Source organism: Sminthopsis crassicaudata, chromosome 2, assembly GCF_048593235.1.
Source record: "Sminthopsis crassicaudata isolate SCR6 chromosome 2, ASM4859323v1, whole genome shotgun sequence".
NCBI classification, from domain to species: domain Eukaryota; kingdom Metazoa; phylum Chordata; class Mammalia; order Dasyuromorphia; family Dasyuridae; genus Sminthopsis; species Sminthopsis crassicaudata.
In genome coordinates, this window is record NC_133618.1 from 80263123 (window position 1) to 80285122 (window position 22000).

A 22000-nucleotide genomic window follows, 5' to 3' on the forward strand; every position below is an offset into this window, starting at 1 on the left:
TAATTCTAGTTAGTTTAACTATATGTTCTCCTACCTTTATTTCATATTTATTATCCCTTGTGTCTATTGTATCCCTTCTTTTTGTCTATAAATAAATATAATATATGTTTATAATACATATACATATACATATATATATATATATATATATATATATATATATATATATATACATATGTAATAAATAAATCTACCTTTTGACAAAGAGAATGGCCATATTTTGAATTAGGAATTGCTACCCTGACCTCATCAAAGGTCTCTAAGAGTGGGGTCACAATTTAAATATCCTTAAAAGAGTAGGTATTCCTGAAAGCTGGAAATCAACTTGTATTAGTTAACACAATGGGAAGTGTGGGCTATATTAAAATGAAGATCTTGGGGTACACAGCTCATTCCAATCTTGGTCAAAGACACATCAATTTCCATTATTATTTGCCTTGATAATAGGAATAATCATGCCCCAGATCAGTCTAAGCAACCACAATGAATAAAAATACATCTGCTAGCCTGAACTTAGAATTTCTTTTACTGTCTGATGGGTAAATCTTTAAAAGAGATCATCACTGGCTGATTTCTGGGTTAAGAAGTATCAAAGGAGAAAAAAAACTTGGTTCTCATGCAATAATTAGTAATTAAATAGAGAGAAATATTAATTTCTCACATTGTGAGAGAGTACCTCAAGTGCTACATTTATTTTCTTCAAACTATTTCTCCTAGTTATAATATTGGTCCTTACTAATTTTCTTTGGGTTTAAAGAAATAAGCTTCTCACAGCCTCTATTCTTTCTTACTGTTTTAGAAGATCAACTTCCTGTCAAAAGAAAGAGCAGAGAAAGGCTACAGAATCACAATACAATAAGAGACAAGAATATTGTTGTTTAGATTGCTTTTTTAGATTTCCCAGTTGAGTAATTTTGGTGAAGAATGTCTCATTTTTCTTTTATTTATGATTTTGGATCAACTTTGGGACTATTTTATTTTCTGAAACATATCTCTGTATGAATAAAATTTCTATAAATCAAATCATATTTAAAGAGGAGTTCATTTTTGAAAAGTAATTTAACTCTTTGGTAAAGTGAAGAATCCCTTAGAAATGTGAACAAGCCAATTCTGACTCTTATACTCATGCCAGATTTAAGGGTAGTTGAAGATTTAAAAATCAAATTTCCTTGCATGAAGGCACAATTGTATTTTCTCTCATTTTCTCTTTCTTTTCCTATGTATTACACATAGATTATTAATCACCAAAATATAATATATTGTACAACACTAAAATTAAATTGAATATATCTAAACTTTATTGATATATATGTTTATGTGTATTTCTCCCCCTCCCCCAAAATTGTTAGTAGCAAGCTTTAAGTATTATTTTTATGTTTATCACACTGAGTTAATTCCATATTGAACACTCTTAGGTTGCCAACAGCATACTTAAAAAAAAAAAAAAAAAAGAGAAAACAGGAACTTTCTTCCCCTTTTGTCCCCCATTCCAAGATATCACCATTCTCTCTCAGTCTAACAATGAAAGACTGCTTCTCTTCTCTCAATTTCTCCTCCTGTATTCTATTTCCTTCATTTCTGACACACTTAATTCTACTTTCACTAAACAGGTTTTTCTGAGACAACCTTAAAAAATTTCAGTCGATGGACACAGAGGAGTGGCAGAATGCTCACTGACTTGCTCCTAAGTACAATAACATAGCAATCTGGGAGGCAGATGCAATTATTCTTGTCATTTTATTCTCATTTTATAGATGAGGAAACTGAGGCAGGCAGAGATTATGTGACCCATCCAGTTCATTTCTATGGCCAGATCTGAACTCATTTCTTCCTGATTCCAGAAACTGCATCACTTGTGCTAACCATGTGTCTTTACACTTGTGACTCCATGACTCCCTTTACCACTGATGTAATCCATGTTTATAGGAGAGGGTGCCTCAGATTTGTGGAGGAGACACCTTGTTGTTACTGTTTTTACTATGACATTTCAATATATGGCTTATGCTTTGAATTAATCATTTGCTTTAAGCTAATCATGTTTTCACCAGAACCAGAGTAAAAAGTAGTTTTGACATTGATTGGCTCTGTGACTCTGGGAAAGGACTTGAACATTTCCTAACTTTGTTTCTCTCATCTATAAAATGGCAATGATAATGTTTGCCTCCTCCCTTCATGAGGAAGAGCTTTCTAAATCTTAGCTTTCTATTTACAAGTATATTGTTTTATGGTAATATGAAAAGAGGAGAACTTGATTATTTATACTTTTGGTGCTTTTTTCCCTTAATTGGGGTTATTTCTTTATTATGGCTATTAAGATTATGCTGTTCACCATTATCAACAATTAGTCACTTATTAATATTTATTAAGTGTTTACTGTGTGCTAGGCACTATCCTAAGCCCTGGGGATATAAAAATAGATAAATGGACATCCCTGCCATCAGGGACCTCACAATTTAATGAGGGAGGCAGCTAAGAAACAAATATGTACAAACAAGCTTTATGCAGCATAAATAGAAATTAATTATCTTCTATCAAATCTGGAGAAATTGAGAGAAGAGAAGCAGTCTTTCATTGTTAGAGTGAGAGAGAATGGTGATATCTTGGAATGGGGGACAAAAGGGGAAGAAAGTTCCTGTTTTCTCTTTTTTTTTTAAAGTATGCTGTTGGCAACCTAAGAGTGTATATAAATGTTAGTTATTATTATTTTGCAGAGGGCACACCAGCGTTCACAGCACCTTTTTCACTGTGTTTATGAGTCCACTCACCACATCTTCAGTGATGTTGGTTCAGATGCTCCTTGCATTGGTCTATGCTGGTTTTTTGCTTGGCTGTACCTTCTGGGCCTGTCCTCAGGTTCAGGTGTGTGGTCCAGAAGCTCAGCTGTGATCTCTACTGTCTCCAGCTTTGGTTCACCTGACATCCTGGCCTTGGTACTTGGTACTTTAGCCATAAACTGATGCTCATGCCCAAGGATCAGAAGTGGAGTCAGCTCCTGGGCTTGCTAGCTCTATAGAAGAACTCTAACTATCTATACTAGATTGCCAACTTCTCCCTTGGAAATGGCAACTCCCCAGTTGGTCTTCCATGTGCTTCTGTTGCCCGATACCATTACTTATGGAAGTAGGGTCAAAGGGAATGGAGAAAGAAATTCTCTCTCTCCGTTGATTGCACTTTGCAAGAAGTACTCATAAAAGCTGGCTATCTCAAATTTATCTGTGGTCAAGTTGCCTGGGCAATCTCCACATTCAAACACTCAGTTGTTCCCTTTTACTCATATTAGTGAGATGAGAAAATGTCACTGAGATAGGTACAGTCTTTACTAATCCTTACCTCGTTTCCTGCTCCTTCCATAGGCAAGCAGGTTACACAGAATTCTAAGGGAAGTATATCCTTACTGCTTGTTTGTTGTCTCTTCTACTTTCCCTTTATATGCTATAATTCTTTCATTTGGATTGGAGTGGGGACTTGATGGATCAAGGGTTTCCTGATCACTTCCTTGTTAAACTAGTATAATGTTATGGATGAGTTTAAAATACTAACAGAATAAATCAATTTAGCCTCCCTTCACACCATCCTCCCAATTATTTCCAGTTCTTTCATACCAACAGATAAAACCATGATTATGCATAAAAGCTTCAAGAATTGACAGAAAGTACAGTGACAATGCTATGGGCTAGATTTTCTTTATTTTTTATTTCATTTGTCCACAGCTTGATTCCTTTTGAGGTCTAAAATCATTTACATATAGTTTCATCCCCCTATTAGTCAATGACCTCCACATCTCATTTACATGAAGGCTCCTGGGATGAGACTTGATGCTGTGCAGGAAGGATCTAATTAGGTGTATCCCATAGGGAGGGAGGCTGAACATTGCTCATGTCTCTCAGTAGCAGTAGAAAGGACATATCACCTTCACATTGAATCCACCCCTTCCAAATGTCACTGCACGAATTTATTAGGTTCTGCCTGGAGGGCTAGATTTCCTTTTCCAAGAGTTTAGGTTAGGTTCCCTAAGCCCCTGTTCATTCAAAAAAAAAAAAAAAAAAAAAAGTGAGAAATAAAAAAATTTTAAATAAAACACTTTTTAACCTTTACCTCTGGGAAATCAAGTTTCTTTTCCTGAATTGCCTTAATTCAAATCAAGTTATTTATGTATATCTTTTGTTTTCCAGAATTCTTGGGACTTGAAACCATGCCTGAGAAAGGTATTTCATATTTCTTTGAAATGCCCTGCAGGATTTCTCTTTTTGTCTCAGGGAATTCTGCTACTTTGTTTCCCATTTTTTTTTTTCTTTTTTGCCTAATTTTCTAACAAAATCTATAAAACTTCAGGGACTATATTAGCCTTATGGACTTTTGGAGCTTTTTCCTTTAAGGGGCAAAAGTTAAAGATCAGAGAATGAGCACACTCTTGACACTTTTGTCTTCCCATATATAATATCCTGGCTTGAAATCTCTTCTGTAAAGTTGAGCAAATTACAACCAGAAAAATGACATCCTGGAACAGTGGATTGAATCAAGACATTAATATTCAACTTTTCTTAAAAGCAGCGGACTTTTGAGGGGAAATACAGTTGGAGTGATTAAAAAAAAAAAAAAAAAACTCATCAAAATATTAACTATCTTGTGGAAAGTAAGCAAATCCAGGAGAATTTGCTTGGCTTGACTGAATATTTGCTATAAGGGGCTTGTTTTTCCTTTTTATTTAATGAACAGTGAAGTGGGGGCGGGGGGAAAGGTAGATATTTGTTATTGAAAAAAATAAATTAAATTAAAAATAAACAAATACATATGATTAAAGTTGTTCTGGGAGAAATATCTATGATCTGAGTTCATATGGTATGTAACTACTGCCAAATGTGTGTAGGCATATTTATTATACAGAAATGATAGAGATTAAAATCTAGGTTTTATCAGTATCTCAAGCATAGGTTGAAGCCCCCAAGAAAATTTATATAATTATGAGGATTTTGACAAGGTTTCTCATAGTCAAAAACTGCATCGAAGTGACAGAAAAATAATTAATTTGCTTATTGTAATCTTATATATTTTTTAGGCCATAAAAGTGAAAGAGAAGATAGATCCATAATTCCATGCTTCTTTGAATGTTATAAAAGTTGTACAAATTTCGTTAAGCAGTCATAATCTCATACATCCCCAGAGGAAACAAATTTATAGATAATCTAAGTGAGATTACAGATTAAATGACATTTAGTTGTTGTTTAGTCATGTTTTCAGTTAAGGTCTGATTCTTGTGACTCTTTTGGGATTTTCTTGGCAAAGTGGTTTGCCATTTTCTTCTCCAGCTCATTTAACAAATGAAAAACTGAGGCAAACAGGATTAACTAGGAAATGTCTGAAGTGGGATTTCAACTCACAAAGAGGAGTATTAATGACTCCAGGTCCAGCACTTTATTCACTGTACTACCTCACTGTCCTAAACTATATTTAGATTTACATATAGACTGATTTAGGAAGAGGATTTATTTCCATATTGCCAAGGAGTCAGGGATAGTTGAGATCCTTCAGTTAGCTTCTTAATCTAAGGAATAGAATCTCATAAGTAAATTTTTACATCCTATGGGGCAGGTTTTGGTCAGGTGAGATTAATATTCTTTTTTCTTTTTTGTGAGACAATTGGGAAGTGCCTTGCCCAGGTTCACATAGCTATTAACTGTTGTGTCTGAAGCTGGAATTGAACTCAGGTCCTTCAGGACAGGTATTCTATCCACTACATCATCTAACTGCCCTTTGGTGAGGTTAATATTAACCAAAAGTTACAGAAGAAATAAAAGGAAATAAAAAAATTCTCATAGAAAGATTTCTGCAAGGGCAATTTAAACAGTTTACTTTGATTTTTATCATGAAAAAGAATTTGTCATAGAGGAGAAAGGACTGGATATAAGGCAGGGAAGCCTGGATTCATATTCTTATTCTCACATTGATAGTAGCTATATCATTTAAGTTTTCTGAGCCTCAAGCAACTCCCTAAGACTCTAAATTATAAACTGCCCAGATTTATATTGGTAGAGGGATTCCCTTAAGGAAGTTCTAGGGAAATCAGAGATTTCAATCATGTGAACCTCTACATGGATGATGATATATTTTATGTAGAGAGATCCTAAGAAAGTAGAAGGATCAGTCTTTCTCTCTGGGGAGATAGATAAATAAACACGTGAAAAAGCGCTGAAAATGTTTTGCAAATTTCTCTACAAAAGTGTTATAAGAGACTACATAAACAAGTCAATGTGAATAAAGTGCAAACCTTGTACAAATATGCTGAGTAATAGAGGAATTGGAATTAGGGGAGGTTCCCTGTGGGGTTCAAATCCTTCCCTGATGTTTATGACCTGTTTGATTCAGTTTCCAAAGCTGTACAATGCATTGAATAGATGGTCTATGACTCCAATTTCAGATGTGTGATCTTTAAATGTAGGAGTTCTTAAATGACCGAGCCATTTAAACCTCCTTTTTCAGTTTTTTCATCTAGGCTTGGACTGGATGGTTTCTGGTTGTTCTTTCGGCCTTGGATCTATGAACTCAGTTAATTACATAATTTGGAAGGGTCAGGTTTGGGGGTGGAAAAGAGTAAGGAAGGGGTCAGGCAGAAGGAGTTGAAGGAAGACAATGGAGAGAAATAATTTGGGTCATTCAGGCTAAATACGCTGATCCCTCCTTCCATTATTATCCATTTTTGAGCACACACACACACACACACACACACACACACACACACACACACACCCCATTTCTTTTTCTTACGGAGATCATTGAGACTATTAAGTCTCTATAGGCTTGATCTCAGAAACATTCATGACTGGTTTTGTATGTCAATTCACAGTCATGTCATCATGTTAATGAGTCACTTTCCCTTCCTCCCCTGCTGTGTATGAATATGTGATGTGAAATCTTTATTTGGGATGAAACTGGCAAAATAGAATACTACCAGACATTCTTCTCCTAATGACCCATATCTGACAAAGGAATGCATGAGAACTTAATTTTATCCCAAGTGGAACCAAATATTCTTCCACCAGATCAATCAACCAGCCATCTCATGTTACAAGCCCCTCACCCACAACCTCTTTGGTTTTTGACAATTAATTCAGCATTTTGACTCATTACATAACTGCTGATTCATGACAATGCAGCTGTGTTGCAAAAGTTGACCTGGTCATAAATGGACCCTTTCCTCTGAAAGGAAATAGAGCGCTGTGGTCTCTATGGGCTATGACCACATGGAGAAAAAGCCAGAGTTCATTTGTCTAGAAAGATCAGTAAGTCATTCCAGCACTTTGCATGTGGTCAGAACAGCCCATTCTAAATGTCTTGATGGGCAAGGACATTTTCACATCTATCAATACTGACATTAACTTTTTATTTTTAGTAGAACTTTAGATCACCATTTCCTCTATTTTAAAATGTATGCTGTATATATCTGACTTGGAGAAAAGAGAATAAAATTTTCTTTATTAATAAAACATCTTGGCAGTCTATTGCTTTCCTGAGAGCATTTGAAATCAGTTTCAACCTGCTACCCCACCCATTCCTCGGATTTTAAGTTACCCATTAGAAAATAAAGCCAGATATAATTAACAAACAAACAAACATATCTTCCTGCTGTTCTGACTTGTTATAAGAAGTGTTATTCCTACTTATGAACAGTTTCCTGTCAGCTTCCTGTGGTTTTTCTAATAAGACTTCTGTACTAGAGAAGAAAAAGATCTGCATGAAAATTAAACATTGACTTGCCATGGCAATTTTTCCTGCTTATCTTACATTAAGTAAAATCTAGACTGTTCTGGAGCTACAGTTCGGTTGGAATTGAAATGTCCAAATGATTTTTCCAGTGTGAGAGGGAAATTCAGTCTTGCTGGAGTTGATGGAAAGAACAGGAGATGAAATTCCTCATTTCCTTATGGCTAATGGGTGATGGGGCAGCACCTATCCCTCTAGCTAGAGAGGTTGAGTGGGAAATTTCTTTAAATCATTGGGTACTGATTCCTTATCCCAGAGATCTTTCTTGTTTTAATGTAAAAGGAACTTTGATTTCAGAGGTCGTGAGATACTAGGCCTGTCACTGATACTTGTTTTCTGTGTGATCTTGGACAAATCAATTAACATGCCTGAATCTCAGTTTCTAATGCTATAGAATGAAGGATCTGATTATCTCTATCTATCTCTATCACACCAATTCTAGATGTATGATCCTTAAATGTAGGAGTTCTTAATCTTTTTTCTGTTATGAATCCATTTGACATCCTGGATAAAGTTTTTGGATCTCCTTGTCAAAATAGTATTTTTTAAGTAATTGAAGGAAAATAATATATGTAATATATTTATCAAAATATTTGTTATAATTAATATGATGTAATATGTAATATATTTAAATAATGGAAGGAAATTATAATTAGATTTTAATGAAATCTTTTTTTTTTTTTTTTTTCCCCCATCCAACTTCACAGATTGTCTGAATTCTCTCTACAGATTCCTTGGTAGTCTATGATCCCAGGTAAAGAACCTTTATTTTAATGTATCATTTTTTTTATGAATAAATGACCATTTTGTGGTATATCTTTCCTTTGTTAAGGCAATATGATATAGTGGTGAAGATGGTAGAATTGAAGACAGGAGGCCAGATTGCAAATTTCAGCTCAGATCATCTGTAAAATGGGACTAATAATATCTATACCAGAGCTTCCTAAACTTTTTCCACTCATGATCCATTTTCACTTGAGAAATTTTCAGGGGGGACCCTATCTCTGATAGCATTCATGTTTGGGCCCTGATTGATTCAGATTGAACATAAATGGTGGCCATTTCTGCTTTGGTCAGAAACCCTAAGGTTTTCCCCCTCCCAGTTTTATTTATTTAGATTTTTTTGGACTAGGTGAAAGATTTGCTATCTAGCCTTAATCATTCAATGAGTGCTGCCTCAGTCAAACTGAGACTCATTGAAAATCTTAGCTTAAAAAGGCCAGGGTCTCTCTTTGCATCCAGGGCCATCTTTGGTCCTCTTGATCTTTTATCTGGCCACTGGACCCAGCTGGCTCTGGAGGATGAGGCAGGTGACCTTGCACAGCCCTTCCTCACTTAAATCCAATTCACTTTCATGTTATGGCATCACTTCCCTGATGAGAGAACGAAGGACAAACAGCAATCGCAACTTGAAAAGTGCAGATATTATGTGTTTAGAACCAAGGCTGTAGTGAAGTTGCCCTTTGCAACATGACAAGCATTGCCAGAAACATCTTAGATTGATTTTGAATTAATTTTTGATTGTGCCAAATTTTTCGAGACTCCCACATTCAGTTATGACCCCATATGGGGTTATGACTTACAGTTTAAAACTTTGATCTATAGAATCTATCACACAAGTGATATCAACTTTAAAGCATGTATGAGTATTATTAGTAAGAGCTATATAAGTGTACATATGATGCCTTCTCCTTGGTCAATATCAAAGATCTTATGGAAGAAGTTGACCTTCATTGCTGACAGTTGAATATGGCAAAACATATGATTGCAGAAATGATAATCATGGCTTCCCTGAAAAGGAAAAAAATTTGGTTTTCATGCAAGTAAGAAATTACTGACTATAAATATCTATAGAATCTGTGGTATGGCCAGAAGGAAAGAGACTTTCTTCTCTGGGACTTTGTAATGATAGATTAATGGTTTGCACAACATGTTTGGGAAGGGCGCCCAGTAGCTTTGCAAAATATTTCCATCCAGAGGTAACATGGTTTAGTGGATAGCTAGCTGGCCTTGAATTAAAGAATATCAGAGTTCAGGACCCATCTCTGTCAGGCACTGGCTGAGTAAGTAATGCTGGGAAAATCATTTCATCTCTTGGTGTCCTAGGTAACACCTTTAAATGGAGAGCTGTTGCTTATCTGAACTAGCAGAAGGAGTTTTCTCATTGGGGAGTTCTTTATAACCCAACAAAATCAGTCTGGGAAGACAAAATAAAGACCATTTACCATCTCAGGTCTTTATGTTTTCTTATAGTAAGCAAAATTCCTGAAAGGGTAAAGAAGGTAAGGTTATCTGCAAACCAGTAGAACAATGAGGGCCTACAATTTTGCTTAAACTGTTAAGGATTTTTCAAAACTGTTAATTCCATAATATTTATCAACTACTTACCTGCATGCAGCAATATGCTTTTTATTTAGGGGAGATACAAAGTTTAGATAAGAAAACTTTCTGTGGCAGAAATAAGTACTTTGGCTTTGTGTAATTTATAGCTTTGTAGGTATTTAGAGTCTAGCACATATTCTGCCCTAGTAAAAGAAGAAAAAGAAAAGAAAGTAGTACTACATGAAGTCTCCAAAATGGGAAAACACTGAACCAAATTGTGAATGATAATAAAGCACCTAACAGTTATTGCCTGTTTACATTTTCTAAACCCTACTGAACCCCTTTGTTTGAAGGGATTACAAATTAAGAGTTAATTTATAGGCTTATTGGTTGACTTTGGAAGTCATCAAGCCTAAACCTCAAAAGGTAAACTGAGACCTGACAAATTAGAAAGATGATTCTAGAACCAATAGAATAGTTTCATCATTATTTACTTGCCCAATTTTACTGCATACTATATTTGGGCTTTGAAACGTCATCACTAGGTTATGAACAGTCTTATACAACACAGTGATGATACAAGATGACAATATCTAAGTCCAAAAAAACTATGCAAAACTATGCATTTATGCCTCTATTAGTCTCTTCTGCACTTTCTGAGCTGACTTTTATCACAATCGCTCCCTAATAAATATAGGCTGCTTTGATCAAAGATACACCATCTCCTTTTGAGCTAATTTGGTTCCAGCTAAGGGGAAGTGCTCTCCTAATCAGCTATCAGTCCATTCAGGTGTTTCCCTAAGTCCCATTGAGCACAGTGAAGAATGGCATCCGGACTCACCTCTGGGCCCCCAGAATGTTCCATCCTTTTTACTATACTGATAATATCTTGCTTCTAAGATATGACCTCTCAGAAGTGGGAGTGCTGGTGGGGTGGTCAGGGAACCACATTGTCCAGGCAGAGAAATGAATGACAGTCTACACAGATCCTTGGGTCAAATGCTGGGCAGCAGCTGAGCTGAAGATCTGGACAGGAAAAGGATTGTGTGGCTTGTCTCAGAGTTTCCCTGTCCAGGACTCACTGAAACTACTTTCTGTGGATTGTCTTTCCTGCCCTGGTTTGTGGAAACAAAGGACTGGTTTGTGTTAATGGTAACTCCAGTTATTCTCCTTGTCCTCTTTCTATTTTCAAGGTTTCACTGAAGATAAACCTGCCAGTTCCTGTACTTTTTTCATGTCTTGGAAGGCAAAGATATGAATTCATTTATTTGTTCATCTATCTATCCATCCATTTATTCATTTTAACTTTTAGAAAATTGTCATATGTTTATTTTCTCCTTTTTGTGTGTCCCCTCAAATTAAAGGAAAAAAGAAAACAAAAACCAAACTCTTTTAAACAAATATCCACAGTCAAGAAAAACAAATTCCCATACTGGCCATTTCCAAAAATGTATGTTGAAAGGTTTCTTTTCCTGCTGGGGTGCTCCCCTTTCTAAGGTATTTTGATCCAACTTGCTCACAGACAAGAGGGTCTTCTTCCTCACTGAGCCAACCCAGTTTATACACAAGGGCACTAAGCAAAACAGAGATTCAATCTTACATTCTGTAGCTCTACACTGCTTCGAGAACTGCTCCAGGATCTGGTAATTTGCAGTTTCTTCCCCAAGTGTCCTTGGAAGTGGGCTCCTGCTGGGAGAAACTGAGGCCCACATTTCTGAATTTGATCTTAGGTCTATCACTAACCTTTTCTCTTTTATCCACTACCCTATGGGGCAAGACGGATAGAGAAACTAGATTGGAAATAGGAACATGGATAAAACCAATAAAGTTACATATGAGGGAGCTTAAGTCTCTGTCTTACTGATATGCCTTACAATTGAGCTCTCTGAGGTCCCAAGGGCTCCCTTTCCCAAAATGGTCTCAGGGATGAGCTAAACATTCAGATCATATGACTTGCCATTGTCAGTTGATTCTCAATTCAAAAGTTTTCTTGACTATCCATATGAATTTTCCATTTCTCGGGGCTGAGTCCCCTGTCTCTTCTGGTGTTCTAGTCCTGACATTAAAAAAATCTATTCATCAAACCTGCTGGGGTAATCTGATAGAGGAGCCTTATCGAATGGCCTTAAAGCTTATTTCTTAAGCACTCTCCTCTTCAAAGTTCTTAGTCTTGCTTTCTTTGATCTCCCTGGTAAAACTTACTAATGTATGTGAACAATGGTCTCACTTCCTGTCTGATAGCTATCAAGGAAACTGCAGGATCTATGTCCCAGTGTCTCTGGGAATTGAGCCTGATAAACTTTCAACATAGAGCTCCTCATCTAGAACACTGCTTAGTCAAAAAGAGCCCCACCTAATACTTCAATAATAATGGCCTAATTGATTGCTAAGGTGGGACCTTGATTAGCTAATGTTTTTCTGGAAAATCTCAAGTTCTCTCCTCAGTTAACTGAAAGTGGGCAGGGATGTAGTGACAGGATACTTCATAATAGCCCTTAGGGAAGATATGGGGGAAGGCCAGAAGGGAGTATCAATATAACCTGTCCTAAATGCCCCATTTCTTACTGAAGTGGAAAAGATGCTTAAATTTAGAGCTACAGAATGTAAGTTTGAATCTCTGTTTTGCCTAGTGACCTTGGGTAAAAGCTGGCTTGGCTCAGTGAAGAAGAAGACCCTGACTCTGTCTACGCTGACATGTCAGAGCAGGGCTCAGTTGCTGAAAAAGCTTAATTAAAGAAACTAGAGATGTTTGGCTTAGAAACGAGAAATCTGGAGGGATGGGGGTGAATGGGATAGCTGTCTTCAAGTATTGGAAAAATTGTTGTAATCCATGAATCAAGGCATGCTTGTCCAAGTTTTACACTCACATGGAAGAAATTCTATCTTGCAGGGGATGGTGAAAATCTAATACTCATTATTTGGTTCATTATTACACCCTCCTTCAATATGTAATTTTCTCTGTAAAATCTGAGTATAGCTTATGTATAGTTTACATTTAGGCTTCCACAGATGTGGTAACAGGGTCACTAATTCCCATAGGAATATTTATAGTAATAAACAGCTTTTATTTCACCCAAGAAAATGAAAAAAAAAATCACTGAAAATCTCATTGGAAATGAAAAAACAAACAAACCCACAAACCCCAAAACATAAAGAACTCACAATGGCCCGTAAGCAATTAGTACAATTCCCTTCTCTTTTTGGTAGTTCTTACTCTTTCTCAGGATCCTAAAATACTTCAAACTCAGAGTAACTCACTATTGGACTCTTCTTGGAAAGGAAATGCAGTCAAGGGTTTTTGGATAGGCAATTCCTTTTTCATTAGATCTGCCTTCACCAAATAATTCTACAGGGATCCTCTCTCCAATCCTTTTAATTTCAGTGCCTTCTTTCAGTTAATTATTTCCTGTCTATTCTATATATAATTTGTTTACTATATATTTACTTGCATGTTGTCTCCATTAAATTTTAAGCTCTCAGAGATCACAGATTGCTTTTTTTTTTTTTTTTTTTTGCTTCTTTTTGTATCCTTAACATTTAGATGGTGCACAGTAGGAGCTTAATAATATTTACTGATTAATTGAAGACCAAAGTCAAGGCCTTTTACTCCTCCATATTGTTCCTTAGTCCCTTATCCTTTTCCAGTTGTGGAGGTTAAGTGACTCACATGAATGGTCCTCTTTTCTCTCTAAGAAGCAATCCTTTTCTCTGGATAGAATACTAGCATAATTAAATTCTTGTTTTAGGGATTACTTTTGATGCAACATGCAAGGCTGGAGTTATCTTCTTCTTACTAGAAGGAACATGTTCAGGAATGACACTGTTCAGGTACCCCATTCTCAGATTATGTAAGTAAGCATGTTACCTTTATGTGATTCTCCAAGTTAGTCCATCAATGCCCTGGACACTGTCGTCTTTTGGGCTAGGAAAAATTACTCAGGTTTCTGATCTTTGACCTGTGTTCAGAAAAAAAAAAAAAGAAAGCAAAACAAAGTATATAGTCAGAGAAATTGTTTTGCTTGAATTTGCATATTTATTTAAAGGTTTTGCTTTTCTTTTTTAATGGAGGAAGGAAAATGTGAGAAGGAGAGAAAATACATTTCATTTAAAAAAAAAAAAAAAGGATCCAACCTTTATAAAGTACTAATCATTTATTCCAGAAGCAATCAAAGATGATGAAAAGTATCACCTAGAAGATACTGAGCTAAAGGTTCAAATCAATCAATTTATCTTAAGATAGCCTTAGCCACTGAGGGAGATAACATGGTGTGATGGATAAGGCACTGGACTTGTAAAGAAGACCAGAGTTTAAATTCTACTTTAAAAATAATAATGTGTAGCACTTAGCAAGGCATTTAGCCTTTCTGTGACTCAGTTTCTTTATGTATAAAATGAAAAAGTTATACATGATGGTTTATTCTATCATTGACCTATTTATCATCTCCCAAGCATTCTTTTCTTTTTCACATTTAAATTTCCTAATTTTCCCTTTAACATCACTTCATCCTCCTCCCATTGAGAAAATCAGTGATATGATGTCAATTATACATGTGAAATCATGCAAAAAAATTCTATAATAGTCATTTTGAAAAAAAAAAAAGCAAGAAAAAATAAAGAATAAAAAAAGGTATGCTTTAATTTTTATTCAGATTTCATCAGATCTCTCTCTGGAGTAAACAGCTTTTGTTCATCATAGATCCTTTGAAATCACTAGATTGATTAGCATGGCTAAATCTTTCATAGTTGATCATCATTCTAATATTACTTTTACTGTGTATAATGATCAACTGGTTATGTTCACTTCACTTTGTATCAATTCATATATCTTCTCAAGATTTTCTGAAACCATTTGTCATTTCTTTCCTTTTCTTTCCTCCCCCCCTACTTTCTTTCTTTCTTTCTCAATTAGGGTTAAATGATTTGCTCAGGGTCACACAGTTAGTCAGTGTTAAATATCTGAAGCCAGATTTGCATTTAGAGTCTCCTGATTTCAGGGTAGGTCCTCTAACTACTATACCAGCTAGTTGCCTCTGTGTCATTTGTTATATTACTGTAGTTGCTATATGCAACTCCATCACAGTCATATGTTACTAATTATTCAGCCATTGCCCAATTCTTTGCCCCAAAAGAACTGCTATAAATATTTTTATACATGTGGGTCCATTTCCTTTTCCTCAGATTTTTTTGGGATACACATCTTGTAGTGGTCAAAGGGTATGCACAATTTTATAGCCTTTTGGTCATTGTTCCAAATTGTTCTTCAGAATGATTTGACCACTTCATGGTGTCTCTATTTTTCCATATTCCCTCTAACATTTGTTCTTTTCCTTTTCTATCATCTTAGCCAATCTGATGGGTATGAGGTGATAGTTTAGATGTGTTTTAATTTGCTTTTTATGTGATCAAAAATTATTTAAAATGTTTTTTAATATGGCTATTGATAGCTTTGGCTTCTTTTGAAAACTGCCTATAAATGTTATTTAATCATTTATTAGTTGAGGAATGACTTATTTTTTTTATAAATTTGGCTCAGTTCCCTATATATTTGAGAAATTGGGCCTTTATTAGAGAAACTTGCTATAAAATCCCCTACCCTACCCATTTTCTAATTTTCCTTTAAAATCTCATGTAATCAGAATTATTTATTACTTTTTTATTTTTGCTGAGGCAATTGGGGTTACGTGACTTGCCCAGAGTCACACAGCTGGAAAATACTAAGTGTATGAGGCTGGATTTGAACTCAGGTCCTCCTGACTTCAAGGTCATTACTTTATCTACTATACCATCTAGCTGCCCCTTATCCATTACTTCTTGCAAATCTCTCTATCCAAATCTCTTTGTTATAAACTGTTTCCTTATCTATAGATCTGACAGATACATTTTTCCATGCTTTCCTAATTAATTTATGATATTACCCTTTATATCTAAAGTATCCATTTTGACCTTATGTCAGCATACTGTGTGAGATGTTCTAAGTCTAGTTTCTGCCAAACTGCTTTCCAGTTTTTCTAGCAATTTTATTTTTGAAATGGTGAGTTATTGCCCTCAAAGTTTTGATTTTTGGCTTTATCAAATGTTAGATTACTTTGGTCATTTACTACTGTGTATTGCATATTGCATCTATTCCACTGATTCACCACTCTATTTCTTAGCTAGTAACAGATTGTTTTGATGACTACTGCTTTGTCATATAGTTCGAAATCTTGCACTGCTTGGCTCTACTCTCCCCTCAACCCCCATCTTTTCTTCTAGATGAATTTTGTGTTTTTTTTTTTTTCTAACTTAAAAAATAATTCTTTGGGAATTTGATTGGTATAACACTAAATAAATTAATTTAGGTGGCATTGTAATTTTTATTATATTGGTGTATTATATTATGTATTGTATCATATGAGCAATTACTATTTTTCTTTCTTTCTTTTCTTTTTTTTTTTTGCTAAGGTAGTAATAATTATTTGATGGTTTCTATGGTTTCTTTTAGTTCTAGAACTATGTTACTATAACTTAATCAGGAACTATCTTTTTACCTTTTAACTCATTGCCAAAAGGAAAGCTCATGATCTTTATGGATAGAGATAAAGACAATTGCTGTTCTTCAATCACTTCAATCATATCCTATTCTACATGTTCCATTTGGGGTTCTTGGCAAACATACTAGTCTGCCATTTTGTTCTCCAACTCATTTTACAGATGAGGAAACTGAGGCAAAGAGTGCCACATAGCTAGTAAGTAACTGAGGCCAGATTTGAATTCAAAAAGATGAGTTTTCCTGACTCAAGGAATAGCACTTCCCACTGTCACCTAGATGCTGCAAAGACTATTAAAGTTCCAAATATAAGCTAAACTACCTTTGAACTCATTAAATTTCTCAGTAATTTTCCTTAATCAACACATTTACTCCCTTCTACCATAAAATAGAAAAAATACTAGGCTCATTTTGCCTGGACTGAGAAGGTAGAGAAGGAAAAATGGGCCAAAAATATAAAAAAACCAGATTTTGACATGACATATTGAAAATCCTGCCTCTTGTACTTATCTGTGTAAGTGTGGTATCCTTGGGGTCAGAGAATAGCTTTCTTTTTGTTTTTGTATGCCCAGTCTTTGGTTGAGTGCCTTGCATATGGTTGGTGTTTACTAAACACTTGATGGATGACTAAATGTCTTAGTATGTAGTGCGTTTGTCCCCATTCAAATGAAGATTAGATAACTACTTGTCAGGGATTTTGTAGAGAGGATTTTTATTTTTTTTTCTGGTATAGTTTAGATTAGTTGACCTTTCCAACTTTGGAACTCTATGATTTTGTTCCAGGATGACTTATACTCTACTTGTGGTATTTACACAGAAGGCCACCCATTCAAATCCCTAAAGGAAGTTTGTGTGTTGATTATCAGATATGAACCAACTATTCTATGATAACTTCCCTTCAGGCAAGACTTCTTGGAACCTGAAAAAATGGATATTAATCTTTTTTCATCATCCTGTCCTTTGATTTCTGGCTGGGATTAGCCTTCTCACTTTGCATTTATTATAAGTTCTTTGATATGCTCACCTGAACCTCAGACTATGTCCTCTGATTCTTTCCTCAACACAGATGATATTTTTTTCAGGGGATCTTTAATTCACCAGATGATGAGGTTACCTCCAGTTCCTAATGATGGATAATACAGACCAGGGGAGGGATATATTTGCACAGTTCTTAATTAGGTGAGGTCTTCCACCTAGACAAAGCCTCAAATTCTAAAGAAATGTTCTATAAAGGGGAATGGTATCCATGGTTGAACAAGTATGACTGAGTCAAGAAAGAAAATGGTAGATTTCTTTTCTGCTCCTGCCATCATCACAGAGCAAGGCAGAAGGTTAGGAAATACTTTCAGGTAAATCACTAAAGGATTAAAGATTTGGCGAGACAGTTTCAGCTAGACAAACAATTGACTTGCCAAGTACATTCCCTAACATGTGCACAATGATTTATTATAGATTTCCTGAACTGAATCTGTGGTCTAGCTAGTGGTTTTTTCCACTCATGGGCCCTTATACTCTTAGCTCTTCATAGATACCCTAGTACCAACCAAGACTGACTTTGTGACTTATATTTATTTTCTTCCCAACTTAGACCTTGCCTAGATGGACGTTCTTTCTTTCTATCTGCATAATACTATGAAGAAGAGATGGGGAGAGGGAAGTATTTAATCACTCAACTTGACTCAATTAACTTGGGTTAGAGATGCTTTAAGTATTGTCTGACATTTTGGGTGAGTTACTTAATCTTAATGGGCCTCAGTTCCCTCAATTGTAAAATGAGGTCTTTATTAAAGTATTTCTAAATTCCTCTTAGCTCTAATGACTGTGTCATTGCATGAGAAATAAGTCTGGCATTTAGAAAAGAGTGATTCCCCAATTTTTTTTTCCATTGACTTTTGGAGACTTGCTATTCAGATCTAACTCAGATGACACATTAATGTAGTCATCTATTTATTAATAAGTTCTCTGAAAATGAAACTTTTAGACCAAGTATATGTATAGTTTAGAGTTTATAGAAGATTCTTTTTTTCTCAGCCTTGAGTAAGGGGAAGGAATGGTTAAAAAGGAAGAGACACTAATACTGTCTCCACTATGGGCCTGTTAAAAATGGATAGATCTGGGGTGAGTTACATTGCTTGGGCTCACCAAGGGGTTGTGAAGGAAAAGTTTCCCAGGCAAGAGCAGCCTCCCAGACACTGAGTAGGGAACTGTCTAGACAAATGGGGAAATAACCCACCTTGGTTGGGGCAGAGAGTGACTGCCAAGGTGCTGTTAGGATGGAATCCACATTTTGAAACTTATCCCTGGGTTAAGAGAAAAGGACATTCCAAGAAACAAATCTGCTCCAAGCAAGAATAACTGGAAAACAATGTGAGGTATCATACTTTGCTGGGCTTCCCTTCCCTATGCTCTATTCCTGTTGGGGAGGAAAGTAATCTGGTAAATGCATTCATGGGTTGGCAGTCTTTTACAGGAAGAGGACCCTTGCATAGGATGCTAGAGATTGAGAAGATCTTAGGGATCTCCTAGTTTTAAAACTCTCTTCATTTTATAGGTGGATCTATAGAAACCCAAAGGGACTGAATTTGCTCCAGGCAAATTGGGTGATTTGAATCTAAGTCCTTAAGGCCCCTAGAATTTTTCTTTTTTTAACTCTATGTTGTTTCCTTCTGTAATAAGGAAATTTATGACAAAGAAGTACATTTCTGGATTGCATCTTTTTCATAAAAAATGCTTTTATGTGAAAAAAAATTGGGCTGGCAAGAGTGGCTATAAGTATATGCTTTCCCCAATGCTTCTTCCTGCTGCTTTTGTCCATGGGCAGCAGTAGTTACCCACTGTGAGGGTCTCTACTAGTGATAAAGAGTTCCAACAAATCACTTTCTCTCCTGGATTTGATGTCCTTAATATTTTTTATTATTTACAGAGAGGGCTATAATAATTCTTTTCAAGTCTTTTCAAGAATTTGGATGAAACTTGCTAGTAATGAAAGTTCTCTCTTCTTTCTTCCTCTCCTCTTTGTCTCTTTGTCTCTGTCTTTCTGTCTCTGTTCATCTCTCTCTCTCTCTGTGTATCTGTATGTGAATGTGTGTAGAAATGGTTATATCTCACTGATGATCATGTAAGTCACCGAGTCTCATCTCCTAAGTATTCAGTGTAATATGTCCAAACATTCTTAAACTTGTCTTAGAGGATAATTTTAAGAAATTAATGATTAGAGAAGGGTGGGGACAGGGAGAAAGAGAAACAATTTGAAAACTTAAAATCTTAATTATGAACAGGGAGATGGGATTGTACAATGGGTAGTGCACCAGATCTTTTGCCAGAAGAACTGGTATTTGAATTTCAGGCCTGCTATTTATTACTTATAAAACTTTAGGCAGTTAATTAAACTCCTGGGACTTGGTTTATTTATTTGTAAAATTAGGGGTTGAACTAAATTATTTCAAAAGTCCCTTCCAGTTGTAAATTCTTCCTCTAGACTTCAATTTACTTGTCTACAGAAAGAAGGATTTGTACTATGTCCCTCTACTGTAAATCCAACAGTAGAGACTGTTTTAGGTTGACTTGAAGGAGATGTGAGAGCCATAGAGAGAGACGTTAACAAAGCAACAGGAATTATTAGTGTGATTGCTTTCTTCTCACTATACTGATTTGTAGCTCCCCCTACTTGTAAAAAACAAAACCAAAGCAATAAGTCTTATTCTGATGATTTTTGCCCAACATTTCATAGCTTTAACTATACCTTTCTGTCCTTCCACCCCCCAACTCCCATCTCAGGCTAAACTTAAAAAGCAAAGTCACTTAAATTGGTTTGCCCTTTGAGGCCTCAGTACAGTGAATGACCTAATTTTCTCCTTAATTCACCCTGCTGTGCACCCTGAGACCTTGTAAACAATAGCTTATCTATCTCAGAGTCCTAAATGTATCCCCATACCTAGCAATCTCCTTGGACTACTCTCATTTCAGAGGGCCCTACAGGAAGAACAATCTCACTTTCTCCTGGCATGAAGCAGGTAGTTGAGAGGTTATCTTAGCACTAGCTGATGAGTTTAGTTTCCCTTTTCAGCTCTACTCTCCCTCTTCTCCCTGCACCCCTTTTCCTCCCACCTCAAACTTCAGTGAGAACTCTAGTACTACTTTAGGTCTCCAGGACCGATGACAACTAAACTGTGGAGGCTGAGGACAATGGTCCTAACACTGAAGTTAGGGGGTCGCCAGCCCCAAACCTAGGCTAAGATAGATGACCAGTCAATGGGGCAGCTTAGCTGAGCTCTGAGTCTGGATGGAAGATGTAGTCCTCCTATAAGGTACTAGCATGCAAGGCTTCTGGCTGGATAACAGGAATAATTTCTGCTGAAGGATACCACAGCAAAGTGATTACTATATTTTCAAAGATCAGTAGTACACATCCTTTTAATGAGCATGAACAAGTAGTCCTGAGCTCTCTGGAATAAAAAATGTCAGTTGGCAGATCTTTTTCCTCAAAGCCACAGATGATCCACCATCTTCTCTGGTGTTAAGCTGTTATATTGTAGACTTCAGTCTCAGACCATACAAAGTTAGAGCTGGATGAAACCTTAGAGAGATCAGTAAATCCAACCTGCTAGTGGTTTTTGGTGATCTGTCCAAGACCACACAAATTATAGAGTCAGAATTCAAATCTTGGCTGGATTTGAAGCAATCCTAGGATGCCTGTTCTGGTATGATGCCATAGTTGGACCAATTTACCTGCTTGTTGGACTTGCTTTTGTCTAGTCCTGCTTCAAACTGATGACCTTTTCCCCTGTTCCTGTCCAGGATATGATAAAGGCATGAAGCTTGCTTCCCCCCCCCCCCTTTCTTTCCCTCTCATATAATTTATGTTTTTTGAGAGCAGAGATTTCCCCCCAAGTATTATGCTGCAAATCTATAATTTCTGTTACTGAGGAGGTTGAGACTGGCTTATCCCTTGAGTTTGGGAGTTCAGCCCAGGTCATAAATAGAGCAGGTTAAACCTCCCATTCCAGGGAGTAATGGGCTAGGATCTCTTCTTGGCTTTTGTACTTTCAATCTGGGCAAAAGGATCTGGTCTCTCCCCAGCCCTTAAAAAAGAGCAGGAACTGTCTGTTCTTTGCATTTATGCACACTTCAGCTCCTAGCGGAGTGCCTCAAAACTGGTACATGCTTAATAAAAGCTTGTAAATTGATCAAACCAACTCAAGACAGGGCATTTTTATTGTGAAGAAGAACTTTATAAAGATATAACAGTGACTTATTTGCTACTGTGGAATGCCAACATTTGTATTCTTAGCTATTCAGTTACCAAATATCATTTTTCCTTCTTGGAATATTCATTGGTAACTTGCAACATTTTTGCATTCTTTCTGTGTTGTATTTGTAGGAGTTTGTAGGAGC